Raw genomic sequence first — 19,385 nt, forward strand, 5'->3', positions numbered from 1 at the left:
GGAATTGTCTAAGATTTGTGCAGGAGAATGTAGTTAAGCTAGGAAACATCCATAACTTCAAAGATACAGGGGGCATTATGTTTGCAGAGTTCTTCAATGATACAGAAACTCATTTGGTTAACAGAAAGTATGTTTGCCAATCCTAAGGAAAGAAAATGGCGTTTGCTGAAAGGGATTTCAGTGAGTTTCAGCTCTGAACAGCACCTGCTGAGATCAAGAACAAAATCACTCTTCCAGGAATGACTGAGGATCTAAATTCAAATGGCCTGATCTGCCTCCCTTGTTTTCTGTTGCAGAAGAAGGTCTGTAAGTGGGAAATATATACATACATTCACATACACAATATGTGCTCACGTGCTGACCTTATACACTCTGGTCTATCCAGCAGCTGGCCTTGTATCCCTGCTCCCTCATCCAAGATGCTGGCATGTAGATACAGTTCAGCTGTTGTTACGCAGGCTTACACACATATTCACAGCGACAAGCACTGTGGATCCTCCCAGCAGCTGGCCTTATGCTCCAAATTTAACCAGTAATTGTAAACTGGATCCCTTGGTATCCCGGCTGTTTCATGTACAGGCTCACACACACTAAAGGGCTTTCTGGGTGGTCCTGACCTATGACCTTACCAGTAGTCAACTGCCAGACCTTACACCCTCCACAGGTGCTGACTTAGACCTCCTGGTCTCTTCAGTAGCAAGTGCTCAGACTCTTTAGTCTGTCCAGTATCTCACCCAGACTTACAGCTGCTCTAATATCTGGCTGCGAAGCTTCTACCCTACTCACCAGCTAGTTCAGCTTTACCCCTTCTCGTGATGACACATCTACATATGATTTAGTCAAGGTGTGGTCTCTCCAGCTTCTGACATTGTAAGCACATGACCTGGTCACTGACTCCTGGCTCTTAGACATCCACACACACACACATGGTCACAGAATAAAGAGTACCCTCATTCAGGAAAATATTTAGAAATGCAGTTTCCTGAGAAGACGGGGCAGACTGCAGATCAGATGCGCCGCGTGGCTAGACCTGAGTACTAGCAGCAGTCTGTTTACGTGCTTGTTTCTCTGGTTTATCACCTCATTCCTCTATCTATCATCTATTCCACCTATCAACACTTACATATAAACAAATTTAAGTAGGTGTTGTCTGTAGTTAAATAGACAGTTTTCTTGTAAGATATTTTTTGTTGGAAGGTCCTGATTGTCTTGTGGTAGTTCATGGGGTAGGCAAATAGCTGTAAGCGACTGTTTTGACTGACTGCCATGAAAGCCAGGGTATATCAAAGGGGTGCAAGGAGAATGTGGCTCTCTTTTCGATCCAGACAGCATTCTTCTACTGTTTTGCAAGAACAGCAGAAGTCAGAGAATAGCACAGTCATGAAAGAAAGCAGAGGGGAAGGCTGTGGAGAGAAATTGAATCCGATTTTATATCTAGTAGTTAGAAAAAGCAGCAAAGAACTGACCATTTTCCAGCAGCTTGGGAACAGAGCACCAGCCAGCATCACCTGCTTGTTTGCTTGTGCTTCTTTTAACATACACTGCAGTTAGAAAAATGTGGCATGATATATTACAGAGCAAGGATCAAAGACCAAGTGGAGTGGAGAGGATGGATGAGACAGAAGAGTTACAAAGGAAGACGATAAGATGGCAAGTCTGTCTCTGAGGTCAGGATATCTGAAGGTGATCTTCATTTAACATCCCTTTCCATCAAAGACCTGTAGTAGAACCATTTGCTACGATAGTGACTGTGCAGTGTGGAATGAGCTTCATGTCCTCTAAAATATATGTTAACACTTAAAATTTCATCAAAAATACACATTGTTTATAGTTCTATGTGGATAAATGCAGGAAAAAAACCATTCCTTTTTATGGTTTTAGAAGATGGCTTGTTTTGAAGCAAAAAATATTTTTCTAAGCCCTGTCTCAGGGGAGTTATTGAGACCATGAATTTTATTTCCCAAAGCTGCATATGTAGATTGTTAAACTTATGTTCTTTCATACCCATTGTATTCAGCAAAGACCCAGGACTGCAAATGTAAGCTTCAAATAATACTTTACCTAATTTTACAGGTGACCACTTTGGCACACATTGACAAATAACTGTCATCATGGAACTTAGGGGTAAAAGATAAAAATCTTTGTGTGCAATCAAATTGTATGAATAAATGAAATCCGTTCCTAAATGAAAACCTTATTTCTAGACCTAAAGATTAGGAATGGGTTTTCATTTGTCTTGGAGGCCTTTTGGTGTTGGGCTTGGAATAGTCTATCTTGCTTAACGTATAGTTGATGGGACTTTTTTTCCAAGGTATAAACAAGAGAAGGATAATTTCTGAAAACTAAGTAACACTAATCAAAGTTGGTGTGAGTTGTTACATGTGGACTCAATTCAATCAAGAATGAAAAAAATTCCTTCTCTGGTAAGTATGGGACAATTAAAATAACAAGCTACTTGTTAGGCAATATATTTCATCAATGAATTTACCATTTAATCAAATATTTTCTTTTGTCTTTCTTTAGTGTATCATTGCAGATTTTTCCTATATTTCCCAAGTTATAATCTTAATGGATCTACTAAGATATGATAGAGTAGATAATAAATTGAATATGCAATCATTTCATCCCAGTTGTTCTAAGTCTAGAACAGTAACTCAAAGGTAGGGTCTCTAATGTGGTAAGATGTTGAGAATAGGCAGCTGTAGGTTACCGGGTTCAGTCTGGACCGGGCGTAGACGGGACGGTGACGAGAGATCTCTATAGGCAGGTCTTGGGACACAGTTGGTTTATTGCAAAGGGCGAGGGTACAGGGGCACTGCTCAGAGCTGCCAGACTCAGCTCTGAGCAGGCCCAAGAGAGCAAGAGACTAAGTGGGTGAGAGAGAGAGAGAGAGAGAGAGTGTAAGAGCAAGAGTGGAGTGGAATGGAAGTAAGGAAAGGAATGTCTGAAGTCCTGGTTACAATACAATAAATCATCTTCTGTACTGAATATTCTAATTGTCACTAACCAATCTAATACAAGATACAAATCCTATAGCATTTACATACAGCCTATAAGAGTTCTTATATTACCATAGAGTGTTACATCTTAACTTCTAAAAACTACTCTTTGGACCCCTTCTGCTGAGCTAGTAGGGTCTGCTCTGACCCTTGGACCTGCTTGCAAGCAGAGGGTATTGTTCCATCAAGAGGGGATTACCTTCAGTCGGCCATACCATTGTTTTCCAGTTGTTCAGTAACTAAGACTTGGTATTTCAAAAGTGGCTTTCATTTCGATGTTGCCTGTAGTTTTCATATGCCCAAAATCTTTTGTCAGGCAATCATATTTATAAGGCTTTCCTGTTTCATCTTCCCCAACAGGCAGCAGTGACAGATACGGACTTGGAATTTCTCTGGTATTGTGGTGTCATCCTTCCTAATACAATTCCTGTGTCACTGGACTTCATTCATTCACGACTTCATGTCAAGTTCAGTTTTACTGTGATTTCCTGCTAGATTATCACATTACTGCCCATAACTTGTCTGAAATGAGGATCCACACTGAATGTGCACTATCCATTTCTATTTTACTAGAGTAATCTCTCAGGTTTTACCATGAATTTATGTTCCATTGGGCCACTTCCTTGCAAATACCAACATTCTTCTCAGTCTATATTCTTCATTATTGAGTCTTATATATCAGCAATAGATATGTTAGCAGCATATTTTCTTTTCCTGATGTCAAATTATTAAATGACTGCTCTAGTATCAAACTTTCTGCTCAGGTCTTTGAGAAAAGTAGTTTCATGGGCTAATGATTTATTGAACATCACATGATCTTTCTCTGCTACGTTAGCAGTCTTTGTTGCAGCAGGGTCATGATGCTCAGCCCAGGGTGGGGGTGGAAACGTGATGCTTACATGCATTTTTTACTGACTTCGAAAAAGGATCAATTTAAAGCTCCTTTCATGAGAAAACATTCCTTCCCTCCTCTGGTCTCCAGTCATTCACCATGGAACTTACTGCAAAACTTGTCTTTTGGAAGCTGGAATGTTATTTAGAAGAAAACACAGTGTTGAGTAGGATTATTATCCATGTTGAGTCTGCCAGGTCCTGATTTGCTTGAGATGTGATCACAGTTGTAGAAAGGGTGCTGCTGCTATTTGAATTGATTAGATAGTCTTGGTTTGTTGTGCTTTAAAGCTTATGTCAATGCTATACAAATATGTAGACAGATACTCTTTTAGGTGGTGTTTAAATCAAAAGGGAAAATGAAGAAATAATTAATCTGCAATTTTTTCTGGGTAATTTTTTGAAGTTCTAATCATGAACTGAAAATTAAGATGTCTCTGCCTTTCTGTAAAGAGTAATGTCAATATGCTCCAAAAATATTTTATGATAAAGAGAAAAAATATTTTAATAAAGGAAACATTTTTTTATTTCTTTACTAATTTTCATATTTCAAGATTCCTATACCTATCAGAGTGAACAAAAAAACAGAGAATAGATTTTTAGAAGCATGCGAGGTAGTATTCATAAATTCATGTTCTTTTCATGTCAAGTACACAAATTAAAAAATCGGAAATATATCAAATTGAAAATGGGTCTTGTAAAACCACTTAGACATGAGTATAATGATATTCACACTGAGAGTTGCACCAATGAAGTTATCACACCTGTAATCCAATATAATGAAATTGGCATTAAAACTCTGAGGAAATAAATGTAGTGTGATGCAGGAAGAGAAAGAGCTGGAGAGAGATGGAAAGAAAGAAGGAGTTCTGGACATTAGAACTTATAACAAACATGAGTTTTGTAGTTTATAATGTGATTGAAATCCTTTTCTTTCCCTCTTCTTTGAAATGTGATTTGCTAAATGTCTGTTGCCAGCTTGTAGTAGTTCCTACAATGTATTGTATCACAGTTCTTTTGGGAGGAATGCTGGATGCTGCAAAATAGTATTCATTTGGCTGCTTAGTTTTCAATTAAATGGTGCAATATGAACTGTAGTAACACAGGCAGGCGGATGGTCTAGATGAACCAATGCTGTTTCAAACAAAAACGTTTGCCATTCTGAACACAGCATATAAGCCAGATGCTGTGAATAAACGTTCTCTTTTTATAGCCAGTTAAATCAGCACTTGTACTTCTGTAAAAAATTACTGTAAAGGAAATTGTATATATGGGACACTTACTCTAAACAATATTTCAGGAAAATGTAACACAGATACATAAATGCATGCTTAGTTTAACTTCTTTACAAAGACGAAAACAAGATAATGTATTTTATAAACAACTGAGTAGGAAGAGTACAAGGAATTTTTTAAAAAATGCTTGGGAAACAAAGAATTATCCACTGTAATCAATCCATCAGGCTTCAATTATGACTCTCAAAGGACTTATTAGTCAGAGCAAGACCTCCTTAACAGCCTCAAATAAATGCGTCAGTCATAAATTTCCAGAAACCTTGACCGTTCACTCTAAATGTTCCCCTTGTGTGAAATGATTCCTTTTCTTCTTCTAGATAATTCAGTGAGCATAATGCTCTGGGTAAATATGTCTATCTATAATTCTGGGGAAAAAAAAAAATCAAACACATAAGTGATTATAATGGTGCGAAAACTTAGCATGTTTGCAAAGTTTCCTCTTACTTGTCCTTAAAATCCACCAGAGTGCAATGATGGATTACAATGGAATAAACTTGAAAAAATTCACAATGCAATCCAGTTTTGAGTGTAGAGAGGCAGCCTGACTATACTGTATACCCCAAATTTTAATTTTAGAGGTTGTGTTCTCTGTAATGTGTCTACAACACATAAGCATTATGGAGCTAGACCAGAACATGACCGATCCCAGCAGCAAAGGTCTGTATTAGGCATGCGCCTAAGGGCTTTCTAAAAGCAGCCCTGATTTTTCTGTGCCCACCTCTCCCTGCCACACCTCACACATACATAGAATCATTCATGTTAGTTAAAAGGAAGAGATAACATCACTGGGAGTTTCTACATCTCATCTCAGCAGGTAGTCACCAGCAACTTGAAGGGAAAGAAGCTTTCATGTGGTCTGGCAAGAGATGTCCGCTATCTACACCATTCATATGTAGGGCCATGTTAACCCTTTCTATTCAAGTAAGTTTGCTGAAAGACTCTCTGGACCAAAATTAGTTATCTCTGCACAGTTCTGTATTCCTCTGTGCTAATTCACCATTAGATTCCCTGTGTTTAGCTTTATGCAGTGGAGACTGAAGATCACTTGGTGTAGAGCATGGAAAAGGTTTACATAACCTGGAAAGTTGTTTGACTTCATCTTGGGTACCAAAGCCTAACAATGTTGTCTATACCACTGAGAGCCGTGAGGTCTATGAGCACATGCTGGCCTTGGCTACTCAGTTGGGATCTGGATAAGCACCTCTGTCATTTACCTCAGCTCTCTAAACGGTCCCAAAACAGACCTCAATTCAGAGTAAAGCAAATACGTAGGGTAAAATTGAACTGTTCAGATTATAATTCCTAAAAACAAAAAGTTATGTCAGTATTCTGCTAGACACTCCTTTCTGCCTTTATAATGACATAAAAACCCCTTAGAGTAATACACTGATGTAATTTTTGATATGTAATGGTTGTGCTGGATCAGATTGAACTACATCAGTAAAATTATCCTCCCAAAGCACTTTTTAAATTATTGTGAAGCCTTGACACAGTGCAACTTAATCTCTCAAATGAAGACCTCCCTTCCCACACCGTCTGTTAAATAGTAAAAAGAAAGAAACAAGAACTGCCTGATAACATTTGGAGTGAAATTTTGACAAGAAAATCTTTCCAGTACATGTGAAATACAGATGCAGCTAACCTCTCCAAATCACAGCTCTCCCATAAGTTTGGGGGAAGCAGAATTTACTGTTTGTTCATCACCCTGTGACAAAGATCACAACAGAGGAATTTGCTTCCCAGTTGCTGTCAGAATAGTTCTGTCTCCATAGACTTAGCAGTGAAGATAGGATTTTTCTTTGCAGCTTCTTTCTGTGAATGAAGAAGGAAAAATACTAAAATTTACTTTCAGATATCACAGCAAAAGAAGTAAAGAAGTAGGGGTAAGAGAAATAGCTCTTTCTCCCTTTTGCTCTTATGTCAGGGAAATAAATTTTAATCTTTATTGTTTTCCTGTGCTTTATTACATCCAATCTGATTTCTTATATCATAGGAAAAAGGTTTTGTCATTTTCCTGTTGTTGAGATATGATTCCTTTAATTATCTGAGACTGCAACTTGCCAGCTTGTAACTGATCTCTTCCCAGGGGTTTCCCATGATGTATGGTGAAGGCGCTTCCTTGACCCAGCAAGCCCTGGGAGTTTTCATCTCCTCTGCTGCAAATGAAATGTTCCTCCTGCTGCAGTGAAGCCCATACTTGGACAATTATTGAGTTAGCAGTGCTCATCTCCAGGATTTCACCCAGGACCTAGTCATATTTATTATACAGGCTTAGATCTTGGCTCTTCTATGCTTTGTGGTTGTCTACATGGATGCTCCTTCTGCTTTCCTGGTGCATTAGTTTTTGAAAGACATTTTAGCCACCCACAGATTAATATAGAAACTCATATATTAGTTTGCTACCTCATGTTGTAAAGATGTCATCAGCTCACAAAGGGCTCCCAAACAAGCTTTACTGGCTTACTGAGCTAATAAAGAAACTATGATGAGCATAAAATACTATCGGATTCTTTATCTCCCAGACAAAATTATGTTTTGGTCACTGTGACTGTTTATTTCCTGTGTACCACACTTCTGGCCAAGAAATCTATAGCTGAATTCTGGGCAGTTCCGACCTTGTGCATAGTGGAGTCAGAACTTCATAAACCTCAGAAAAAACTTTCTAATTTCTCTCTTGCTGTAAATAGGATGGTGCAGATGCCTAAGAAGGTGAACATTTTTTCCTTTCTTGACTTTGATGTTACCTATGAAGGATGTGAAACTTTATTTTCTGATCTAATAAATGCCTTATTCTGAGCTGGAAAGCACATCCCTGACTTGGTTGGCACTTAATTATTTAAATTGGCTAGATTTAGGTTTCTTTCCATATCAGAAAGTTGTTGTTTAGGTCTATATTATTTTACACCATTCAATTAACCAGTGGCATTTAACATTCTGGGACATTACAAACTTACTGTCTATAATTTAAATGACCGTTTAACTATTAAAAAAGCCCTATAATTTATGGGACACACTGATACCAGAATTATAATTTTGTGCCCTTTCCTAGGTTGTTCAGCTAATCTTGAAATTTTAATACAAAATAGAACCAAAATTTTGAAGACTAATAAGAAAATATTATTTCAGATGACTGATCCTTATATCTTTGCATTCTGTTGCTTTAGGAAAAGTTAGATCCCAGCAATAACAGTATAACCTTTCTAAAGATCTTCTTTTTATTAAAAAAATACATATTTAAGTGCTTTTCCCATAATCTGTGATTTTTGGCAGTTGGAAGAGCTTCTTTCATAGGTCAAGATTGTCTCACTCATTTTGGGTAGTTTGTACTGGGTCTGGCTGGTATGGCGTTAACCTTCTTCATAGGAACCTGTATGGGCCTGTGTCTAAAATTGTTCTGATAGCACATCAGTGTTTTGGCTACTGTTGAGCAGTAATTTTGCAGCATAGAGGCTTTCTCTATTTATCCCTTTGGCTGCCACTGAGTAGGCTGGGTTCCATAAGAAGTTAAGAGGGGACACAGCCAGGATGGCTGACCTAAATTCATCACAGTAATGTTGCGTGCCATATAACATTGTGCTCAACAGTGAAGTGGAGGGGATAGATTTTCCCAAAATTGTGCTTGTTTTGAGACTGGCTGGGAATGGTCTCCTGCTGGGAGTTGGTGAGTGACTGCCTTTATATCACATGCTTGTTTTTCACCTCTCCTTCCTTTAGTTATGAAACTGTTTGCATCTTGACCCTAGTGTTTACTCTTGCTTTTACCATTCTGGTGTGAGTGTGGCATAACTGATCATCTGTGTTGGTGCTTAGCTGCTGACTGGGGTCAACCCATATCCTTACATAGTCCTATTTTAGCTGACTGGTAGAGCCTATGAATGTCCTCATATTAAGGAAAAAAAACCAGTGATGAGCTGACTTCTGAAAATTGCAGAGGAACTGAATGTATTTCATCAGAGTGTAGATGAAGTGTTGAGGACATCACCGGCCTTGATTGTCTTAATTGTTAGTGTAGCACCCGGCCTTATTTTGAATCCAGACCAAATAGCAGCTGCAAACAATTTCAAGGCAGAGTTCAGGAACGGCATTAAAATATGTGTTACTCCTGCAGCTAGCTTTCAGACTCTATGTTAGGCTGAATATGAAGCTTGAGTAGTAGGGAGGTGGGACATTCTTTGCTGGTGAATCTCAGTGTCGAAACCAGTCTGGGAATGCTTGATTTACTGATGTATGTATCCTCATTGAGTCGAATTTTCCTACAACATGAACTCAATAACTGAAATATTTGCAGGAACTGCAATTACTGGGGAAAATACCAGGTTACGATGCAAAGCTTATTTAAATAAGTTAAAGATTCTCATTCAGACTAGGACTTAAATGTAGAATCCCCATATTTGAGGCATGATGTGATTACTGAATTATTTCAAAGTGCTTCTTCCCCCAACTCAATTTTTGATTGAAAAAAAAAATCATATTGAAGTCAAATGTAAATACATGTATTTAATTCGTTTGTCCATAAACAGAACTTATTTTCTAAGGAACACATAACTATAACGTCTACTCTCTTGACTGGGAGAAAAAAGGATTATTTTTACTTAATATCAAAAGCTGATAGTGTAGATAGCTACACTTAAGCATTTTAGGCATGTACTGGCCATGATTCATCTTTCTTTGATGAAGCAAATCATCCTCCAGAAGGTACTATTTTTCCCTTCAGTTATAAAGGTTGTTTAGATGCCTAGTATATATAGAAATCTACATTGTAGATGTCTAAAAAGCTAAGATGAATCCCTCAGTACAGGTTAATTCATTTTTTACTATGCAATTTAAAAATAATCAGGCTGTGAAAACCTGACTGCGTAAAACCTGATTATTATACCCATGTAAACTGAGTCTGCTAGATATAGGCAATTTTGCAAAATGTTCTTGGGCTGTGAATTCATAATTTCAAAAATATGTTGTCTTGACAGCCAGAACTGGGCTTCTAATTCTCTTCGTAGAGCAAGCTTAGTGAAGATACTCCAAGAAGGATTTTTTTCTGGATCCATACATGTTACTTCTAGGGATGATAAAATGCTAATAATTTTTGTGATAAATGAGAATATCACATGGGGTGTAGAACATGACTGACTCATTTACCACAATAGCCACAAGGCCTGTAGAAGGTAACACCTTCAAATTTCTAACATCAGAGTTGCATTGGCAATGGCAATCTCCACTGGAAAGGCCTTATATATTGTCATTGATCCCAACAGTCCACAAAGTAATTTGAAGGTATGATATTCAGTTCAATAGGATTGGTGCAGTTCTCCCAGATAGAATGCAGCCAGTAAGGAGGTGTCAGGGGATCGGGTATAGGAAAAGATGTTTTAATAAGTAGCCCAGTACAGAAGGATTATTGCATTACTGGCTTACCATAGCCTGAATTTGAAGGTTATACTACAATGTCTCTACCAGCTTCATAAACTTAAAATTGAGGCAACTTCACCACAGATTACAGCCTAAAAGAAACCATTTTTTACATGCAGGTTGTGAGCATTGAAGGCTTTACAAATTGCAGTACGTTCAGCTCAAATTTTTCCAATCAATGGAGCATTTTTCTTGTGCATTGTCAAGCTTCTACTGTAATTACAGTCCACATTATATTTCTAGTGCTTTTTGCATGCCTATAAAGTCAGACCCTTCCAGTAGTATCTACTGATTTCATAAGCATCCATCATAGCTTTCTTTGTGGCTGGCTATACCCAAGGACTTCTAAGACTTGCGATGTTCAGTGCACCTGCCCAGCGGCACAGCTCAGTGGCACTGAAGTTTATTGACATTTCTTTTTGCTGTTATGCAGCCCTGCTCTGTAACATTTACTCTGTCAATTACATTCATTTTGGTATTCATAGTCAATTCTATCTCTGTGTGACTTTAATTGTATTTCACTAAATTAAAGAGGCATTATAAAGTTGTTACCCTTTGATTTTGTAGCTTTAATTTCATTTTTCTTTAATCTTTGGAGCGCACTAGATTATCAATTAGCATAATAAAACAGTCACTGTGGAATTTAATAACAATACTGGATATTCTGTGAAGTGAACCAGCCCATTTAATGTTCATAGCATGATGGCAGCATGTGCACCAAGTACAAAAGTAGCCAAAATTCTACTCCACACTTCTATTGTATCTCTATACATGAATGAGGGTTTTGAGGTTATTTTAAGGAGTTGTTTCCAATGATTGTGGACTTCTTTTGAATGTTTTGTATATTCTAAAGTTGTAAGAAATGTGCAAGATCTTAATTGTTCAAACCTTTTTTCATTATAGAAGATGCAGTCACTCTTATTGGTAGGCAGAATGAAGTCAATTGATATTTTAGCACTGTCTTAGAGGGCTCCTTTCAAAACAACCATCTCCACCCACATTTTGGGGCTTAGAGCTTCCTTCTTTCCAGTGGTTGAGACCTCCTAGCCTGTTTGCAATACTTGCCCTGGAGAGACCAAGGAACTTTATGTTTTTCCTGCAGGTGAGTTTGGCTTCTGTGTTACTTCCCCTAAATTTTCTGCTTTCTGTAGGGAAGCCAGTATTACTGGTGCATACTATGCATTCATGAGCATGTAGGGGAAAATCAGGTACAAAACTACCTCTTTCTTCTGTCTCGGTCTGCATAGGGAGGCCAGACATTTTAAGCGCCAGGATTCTAAGCATCTACATTTTAAATATCTTAGTGAAGGTTAGATGTTTGTAGTAGGTTTAGCCTCCGGAGTTACATGAAAGCCAAGAGGAAGGGAGAAGGTTCTAGAGTTACAGGTCCCTTTGTAGTACTCCAAATCTTTCTTGTATTCAGTGATTTTACTGAAAATTCAGAAACTCATCAAACCATATAAAATACACTCTTCAAAATATCTTTTAGGAGCATCAGACAACGTGAAGAGATGCCAATAACTACCCATGCATAACAAAAAATATCAGTGTGGCCACAGACATAATTATGAATGTCAAATTGTTGCAATTACCTAATGATTTCTGAAGAAGTTAAAGAAGAGGGAGGGAAGGATACAAAGCAAAGAAGGGTGGAAAAATATAAAGAAAAGGAGAAATGTAAAAGGAAGACCAACAAACGAACAATCAGTCTACATATTCACCAAACCAGTGGTAGTCCAGCTGCATTTCTGATAAAGAATAGAAGTTCATTGTTGCAACAGTACAGTATTTTCTGAGTCACTGTTAAATATTTCTCATGAACTTTAGCACAAAACTTTCTAAGAAGCTTTTGAACAAACACACACAAAAAAAATCAATCTCTTTTATTTGATTTTTTTCTATTTTTTTTTCTTTTTATTATTTATAATTTGGTTGAATTCAGGAATACTGGATTGCCTTAAATTTGCCTTTTCTTCTGCTTGTTGTCACATTCTATCTACAACAGAATTTTTTGGGAAGAGAAAAGCCTTGGTGATCTGAGATCCCCAGAAGTTACCTATACCACCAGTCCTGCTGGCCCATTTTCCTGATTCTGGGTGAGTCACTGACAAAAAGTGGTGACACTGGCCAGTGACACTGTGACACAGACTGCAGGGTCAGCAGAGCTGCACTTCCCTCCACCAGGTTTCACCCGCTATAAGAAGCACAGTGCTGCCAGACAGAATGGAGTCCATTTAACGTGTGAAGGTGGGGAGAGAGATGTGAATGAGAGATCCTCTTCTGCAATATTTCTGTTAAAACATGTCAGTTGTTTCCCCTCCTCTGTTAACACCAAAGCTGATCTTAAACATGCTGCATTCCAGACACCATGTGCTTTCTATTTGTATTCATTGCAGATGACACTAAAACTACTGCAAATAATTCAGGTAATTGACAAACCACAGGGGCACTTAGCCTGTTCATTGGCCTATTTTAGGCTGGCTCATCATCACCATTCTAATTGATGACAGGTCTCTAGTTTTTCACTTGCCAGCCTGTAAGACAAGGAATATTAATAAAGTATTCTGGCAGTGGGAATGTTGGAACTGTTTCCAGCATTTTGAAAGCAATGAGCTCCTCCGCCCCCAGCCCTGCTGCTAATGCACAAGTGATGTGGTAGGGAACTTTTTCAGTATAAGAACACTCTCTTTTCTCCATTGACTCAGCCCTTGCAATTACCCACATCCAATGGGACCATAGATTTTTAATGTAAAGCCGTACCCTGCAAGAGGTTGTTATTAAAAATTAATGCCATCAAAGTAGCTGACATCTATATGAAATAACAATATAATGTTAATAATATATATATAATGTAACATAATGTCTCACTTATAATAAAGAACATTTCAGAAACTGAGATTGGTTTTATTTACTGTTTACCACTGCCCTGTTCCCTAGATACTCAGCATTAGTATTTATTAGTAGGAGAACATACATCTGTGTTCTCCACTGTGCTTTTTTTCTGCACAGACTCCCCATAGAAGCCATTTTCTGGCCCAGATTATTTCACTATCTGACTGGAACACAGATAATAGAGAGCACTATACAGTATGCAGAGGCAGAGAAGTCACAGGGCTGCAGCAAACAGAGGAATCTTGGACCCATTAATCAATAGTTTGTTTAATCCACTTTCCTAGTCCATGGAGAAAAGTAACTCACTCCATCCTAAAAAACCTTTTAAATAGTGCAGCTGCAAATACCTCCCTATTTCTTCCTACTGACTATGGAGGGAATTATGACAGCAACCTCAGCACTGTCCATCTGACGTTCGGTGAGATGCAGCGCGCTTGCAGTGCTCTCGTTTCAAGTGCTTCCTTTTGACTTATCCAACTTGGCACAGGGACTGCAAAGTGACATGGTGTAGTAGGCTTCACTGCAGTGGCAAGCTGTGCTCTAGCTATCACTTTTTGTCCTGTTTTGTCATGCAAGGACTTTTCAGCGAAATTAATGAGGAAGAGAAAAAAGGCTCTATAAAAAGAGAAAAAAGGCTCTGTCTTTGGAAGAGTCTCTATACTTTTCCTTGGAAAGGAGGCTATTCCCTTGTCAGGAGACCTGAACTGGAAATCTCACAAACTTCTATTTCTTGTTGGATTCAATGTTGCTATGACATTTCAACCAGCTTGGGTGGTGGCAGGGGTAGAGTGATTCAGTTCTGATATTACTTTTGGCCCACCAGAGAAGTTCAGTAATCAGTATTAGTAAGTTAATAATAGTTAAGGCCATTCTACTTGCAGAGATAGGTGCCAGATTTTATAAAGCAAGAATTGAGTTTCTGAACAGAAACTTTCTTTTCAGTCTGATTTAGCAAAATGTAGAAAGTAACTTTGCCCTCCATCTACTTTTGCTTCTTTGACTTCTGTTATGCAGAGCTGAATTTATATTTCAGAACTGTAGCCTGAAGACCACCCATGTGGCAAAGAAGTCCTCTGTGCCATTTGGCTCTGTGTCTGTCAGGGATAATTGGTGATGGAAAAGGAAAAGAGTTAGTGTTGGTTTTACTTAACACTTTTCTAAATCAGGCCTGGAAGGGGAAAAGTACCAGTGAAGGAGGGGAGCACAGAAGGGAATGTTATTTTATTCATTAAAAATCAATGTCTGGAGTTTAAACATGTCGACAGGCTGAAGCTCTGTTCTGTGAGATGCTGAGTGCCCTTCAACCCCTTTGATGTTAGTGGTAACTCAGAGCTCCATGGGATTGAACCCTGCAGATTCTGTTGAAGAAAACTCACAAAGAAGAAGGATGCTCTTGGATTTTCAGCTGAACTCTATTTCTATCCCTCTCTTTCTGTCTCCTAGATCTAGATCTATCTAGATGTATGTGGTTAATTAATTTGAATTAAAGACATGTATACTAGAAGATTCAGTGTGCAGTTCAGCATGGTGTCTTTTCAGTTCAAATGCATGAAAGGAAATGGCTCATTTCTCAGAGACATGCTCTTGTTATTCCATTGGACAACAAGGGAGGCAATGCTTGTGTAATCCAAGCTGTTTGTTATGTACTCCTGTCTTGACACATTTTCCTGAATTTGGCAGACAACTCCTGTAAATAAAGGAACTTCTGGAAGTAAAAGGAAGGTGGAATTTGATCCCTGAGGGATTAATGACCTAGTTATTTTTGAAAATATGAGGCATCTGCAGAGAGAGTTCTCAAATTATTCCTTGCAGCAATTCTCACACACCATGGTAAGGAATTTCATAAATACTTTACTGATTGCCTCAGTTTTTTTATCATTATGCTATTTTTTGTGAATAAGTTGCAAAATATAGACTTCTCTGGTCCAGTGTTTGACCATGCTCGTTGTAAATCCTCCTTCCATGGCTTCTCATCTTTTCACTGGGAATTGCTGGAAAGGGCTTGGCTTTATATTCCCTACATCTACCCAATAGGTAATGGTAGAGTACAATGGCACAGAGAGTAACAAGATCAGGCTGTTTAACAGAAGCTGTGCAACTTCATTGGTGCACAGGTTTTGTTTTGGTTAAACCCTGAAGTGCATCAGTATTTGGGGGGAAAACGAAAAATCCTTTGAGGAGAAGGATCATCTCCATATTTTCTGTCTGAAGGTGAGACTACACCTGCTCTGCCAAGCAGTGCAACCCAAGGGCCTAGTGTTTGTGGTGCTGTTGGGTTTGCAATAGATGTCACAACTGTGCTTGGTCCTTTCAGAGGACCAGGTGGTAAATCCCCAAGTGGAAAGGGCTGTGTACACTGCTGCTGCACAGACAATTACATATGAGCACGCTTGGGTAAACATGTACACACATGGTTTTACATTAGTATTTTACATGGTGCGGACAGTGATCAGATAATCTACTGTTGTTATGTTGTGTTCTCAGTGAATGTTGAATTTTTACTTTGTTTTTTAACAGCAGAATAAGTGACTCTGTGCCTTTGATTTCAGTATTGGTGAAATCAGGGAGAAACAATTCATGTTTCTTATGTGAACTAATTGCAAGCATTTAAAATATTGGATAAAAGTACTTAAAGGATTCCCATGTTTCATGTGGAAATGATTGTTGGGTGCTAATCTGAGGCTTATACACATTTTATATTTAACCTCTTATTAAACAGTCAGAAATCCCTCAGTTCCTTTACTATCAATACTCAAGTGCCTTTTAGTGGCATGGATTTCTTCAATTTCCAATGAAATCAAAAGAAAGAGAGCCATTACAGGAAGCCCTTCGAAGGTGATACTGAGAAGAATAACATAATGGTTTTCAAAGAAATTTCAAAGGTTAAATATGTGCATTTCCACAGCTCACTACTGTATTTACTCTAAAAGTGACTTCTCTTGGTAGATTGATTTCCCTTCTGAATAATGTAATGTGGGGTTTTTAAAGAATCCAGCAAAAAATCCCTTTAATTCAGTCTGGACCAATAGGCACCAAAATCAGTAGCAAAACTCCTACCAAGCTAAATAGAAACAGGTCAAAATGCTGTGCAATCAGAATTCCTCACCATAAAACAGTCTACCCCTCCTTTCCATCCTTCCCTGCTTTCTCTATGTTTTTATATCAGCTGTATGATCAAGTGATGGAGGGAAGGAAAAGTTGACCCTTATGCTAATTGAAGAAGTCTTGGCTGGAGCCAGCTGGTCTGCAGCATCTTTGAAAACAGTATGAGAATGGAATTTTGCATAAGTCATCAAGATTGAACACTAAAAGCAAATATATTTGATCATGCAAATTCAATAAAGAGAGTGAAATAGGAAGAAAACAAAAACTGCAAAGTCTAATATAATCAACTGAAAAAGGTCCAACACCTGAAATGGTATGAAAAAATATGATCACATTTAAAATTTTTTATTAGAATAAACCACATTTTTTTATTAACATGTAATTTTCACTTAAAAAGTTCATCTGCAAATGTCCTCTGAGAAATACTAATGGCATACTACCAAATAATCCATTTCATAATCATTTGGGGTTTTTCTCAATCTAATCTTCAACTCAGACTCATTAATGAAAGGATAGTATGTGGGTATTGCAATGAAGGGGAATTGTCCTGCTAAGTTAGTGAGCAGCAATACAAAATGAGAAGAAAACTGTGAAATGGAAGATGTGAAGAAGTGGTAGATCTGGATTTGTTTGGTTTTTTGTCTTTTTTTCTGTGAGAAATGGAGCTCATTTATCTCAACTCATAAAGGTCAGGGGAAATGGAAGCAGAGCAAGAATATGTCTGTGCTTCTGTGGGTGAATACAACTATTTTGGTATTTTGCTTCACCTCAATATTATTAGGAGCTTAAAGTCTTGGAATATTAACACCTCAGTAATTAGCTTCCAAAGGAACAAAGAAAGGCCTTAAAGGGAAAAAAAATGTTATTGATAGGCAGATTCTTTGTTTTACCCTGGATGAGAAGTATAAGAAAACTTTAATGTCAAATCTGCCCATGGTCTGCCTATTACTGCCACATTCTGCAGGCTTTTGTTCAGTCATGGACTGCTGCTTTTGAGATCAACCAAAGTATAACTTGGGGTTTATGTTGGATTATTTACTTATTTATTTTTGTTAGAGAGCTGTGTATAGGGACAGCTCATCTTTCCCAGGTATGATTGTTAGGGATTGTATTGGGTCTGGCTGTGATGGAGATCATTTTCCCACAACAGCCCTCACAGCGCTGGTTGCGCTGGCAACTAAGAAAGGTGTTGTTAACACACCAGTGTTTTAGCTGCTGCTGAGCAGTGCTGGCCCAGCATGAAGAAAATTAATATAAAACTTAAGGAAGTTTAGAGAAGACAAAAAGCAAATTCTCCTAGAAGACAATAGAACTATTCCCAGAACACAGATACAAGGTAACTAAACTTGTACTAAACATAGCTGTATACTAGACTAAACTTGTACTAAATGTGACCAAACATACTGAAACAAACTTAGGGAATCCTCACTTTAACCCATAAAAGTTTTAATAGCTTCATAATATCATGACAAGCAATATAACCAAACAAACTTGTTCTGTAAGAGATGTGTGAATAAGAAATTATTATATCATTTATTATTCATGAAGAACAGTAAATTATTCTAATCACATTTTCTGTATTATGAAAATTGTAAAAAGTGGTGCTGCAGGCAAATGAATGGCCACGGAAAGTGTGATCATTCATTCCAATCTTTTTTTAATAAACTTTATTCAAATTAAAGGAAAAAAAAATAATTACAGGGAAGCCAGTATCTAAAGTCTATGTCAGTGAAATGACCTCATGCTTTAAAAGGATATCAGAAGCCTCTTCAGAGCAAAATAACTTGTCTAGTATTAAATATATAGACCAGGTCCTGAGACAGTAACACCTATCTTCAGTAAGTTGATTAAAATGCTTTGAACTCCAATACCAATTAAATATACTTTGGAACTCTTCACTTTGCATAGTCACAGCTCTATTTTGAGTAAATGTGTACACCAGACTCCAGTAAAATACAGTGAATGTGAAAGCTTTATTTTTATTTAATAAGTGGAAAGATAGATCAATGGCTTGGTTAAATGAAGCCAGGTGAAGTTTGACCTTCTGGATGTTAATAAATGGGGTTTAATCTAAGTGGGTACTTTTGGTATTTTATAAAACTTTAATGTGTTGAAGAATTTGTGTCTCAGCTATTTTAAAAGAATTCAAATGTTATTTCACGTATATACACACTGGACAGATGTTTAAAAATTCAGTTTTTATGGAATTTTATGGTTGTTATTTTTCTTTTTCTTCTAGATTACAGAAAACAGATCCTGTGCTGAAAATCACTGCTTTCAGAGAAGAGAGAGGACCACTGGAAAACTCCTTGAGGACTTTAATATTGCCATTCTAAAATACTGATATGTGCTCAAATTGGGGGAATGGACTAGAAAACCTCAAGACATAATTTTGTTCCTATTTGTATAATTGTATGTTCCTATAGAATCACTAAGGTCAGCAGTAAATGGGGATTCCTAACAGCATTCCATGAAAGGTATTCACCACTTTTATTTTGTGGTGTTTAGTAACATCCCGAGTTTATGTGCCAATTGAGAAATATTTTTCTTTTCACAGTTTTTGTTTTGTATCCTTCTTACTATGTCCTTAAAATGCTCTGAGTTCCAATTACAATAACATGCCTTAAAGGACAGCTTTGAGATGTTATTTTGCTGTAAGAATAACAATAGTACTGTCTGTACAGAGGAGAAATGCTTAGTCTGCACTAAGCTCCATACTGTCTTGATTAAACTGCTACTATACCAAGAACAGCTATTTTAAAAATAGCTGAGATGTGTAAGTTTGTGACTGAAGTAT

This window comes from Corvus brachyrhynchos, unplaced genomic scaffold, assembly GCF_000691975.1.
Source record: "Corvus brachyrhynchos isolate BGI_N302 unplaced genomic scaffold, ASM69197v1 scaffold87, whole genome shotgun sequence".
Classification (NCBI taxonomy): domain Eukaryota; kingdom Metazoa; phylum Chordata; class Aves; order Passeriformes; family Corvidae; genus Corvus; species Corvus brachyrhynchos.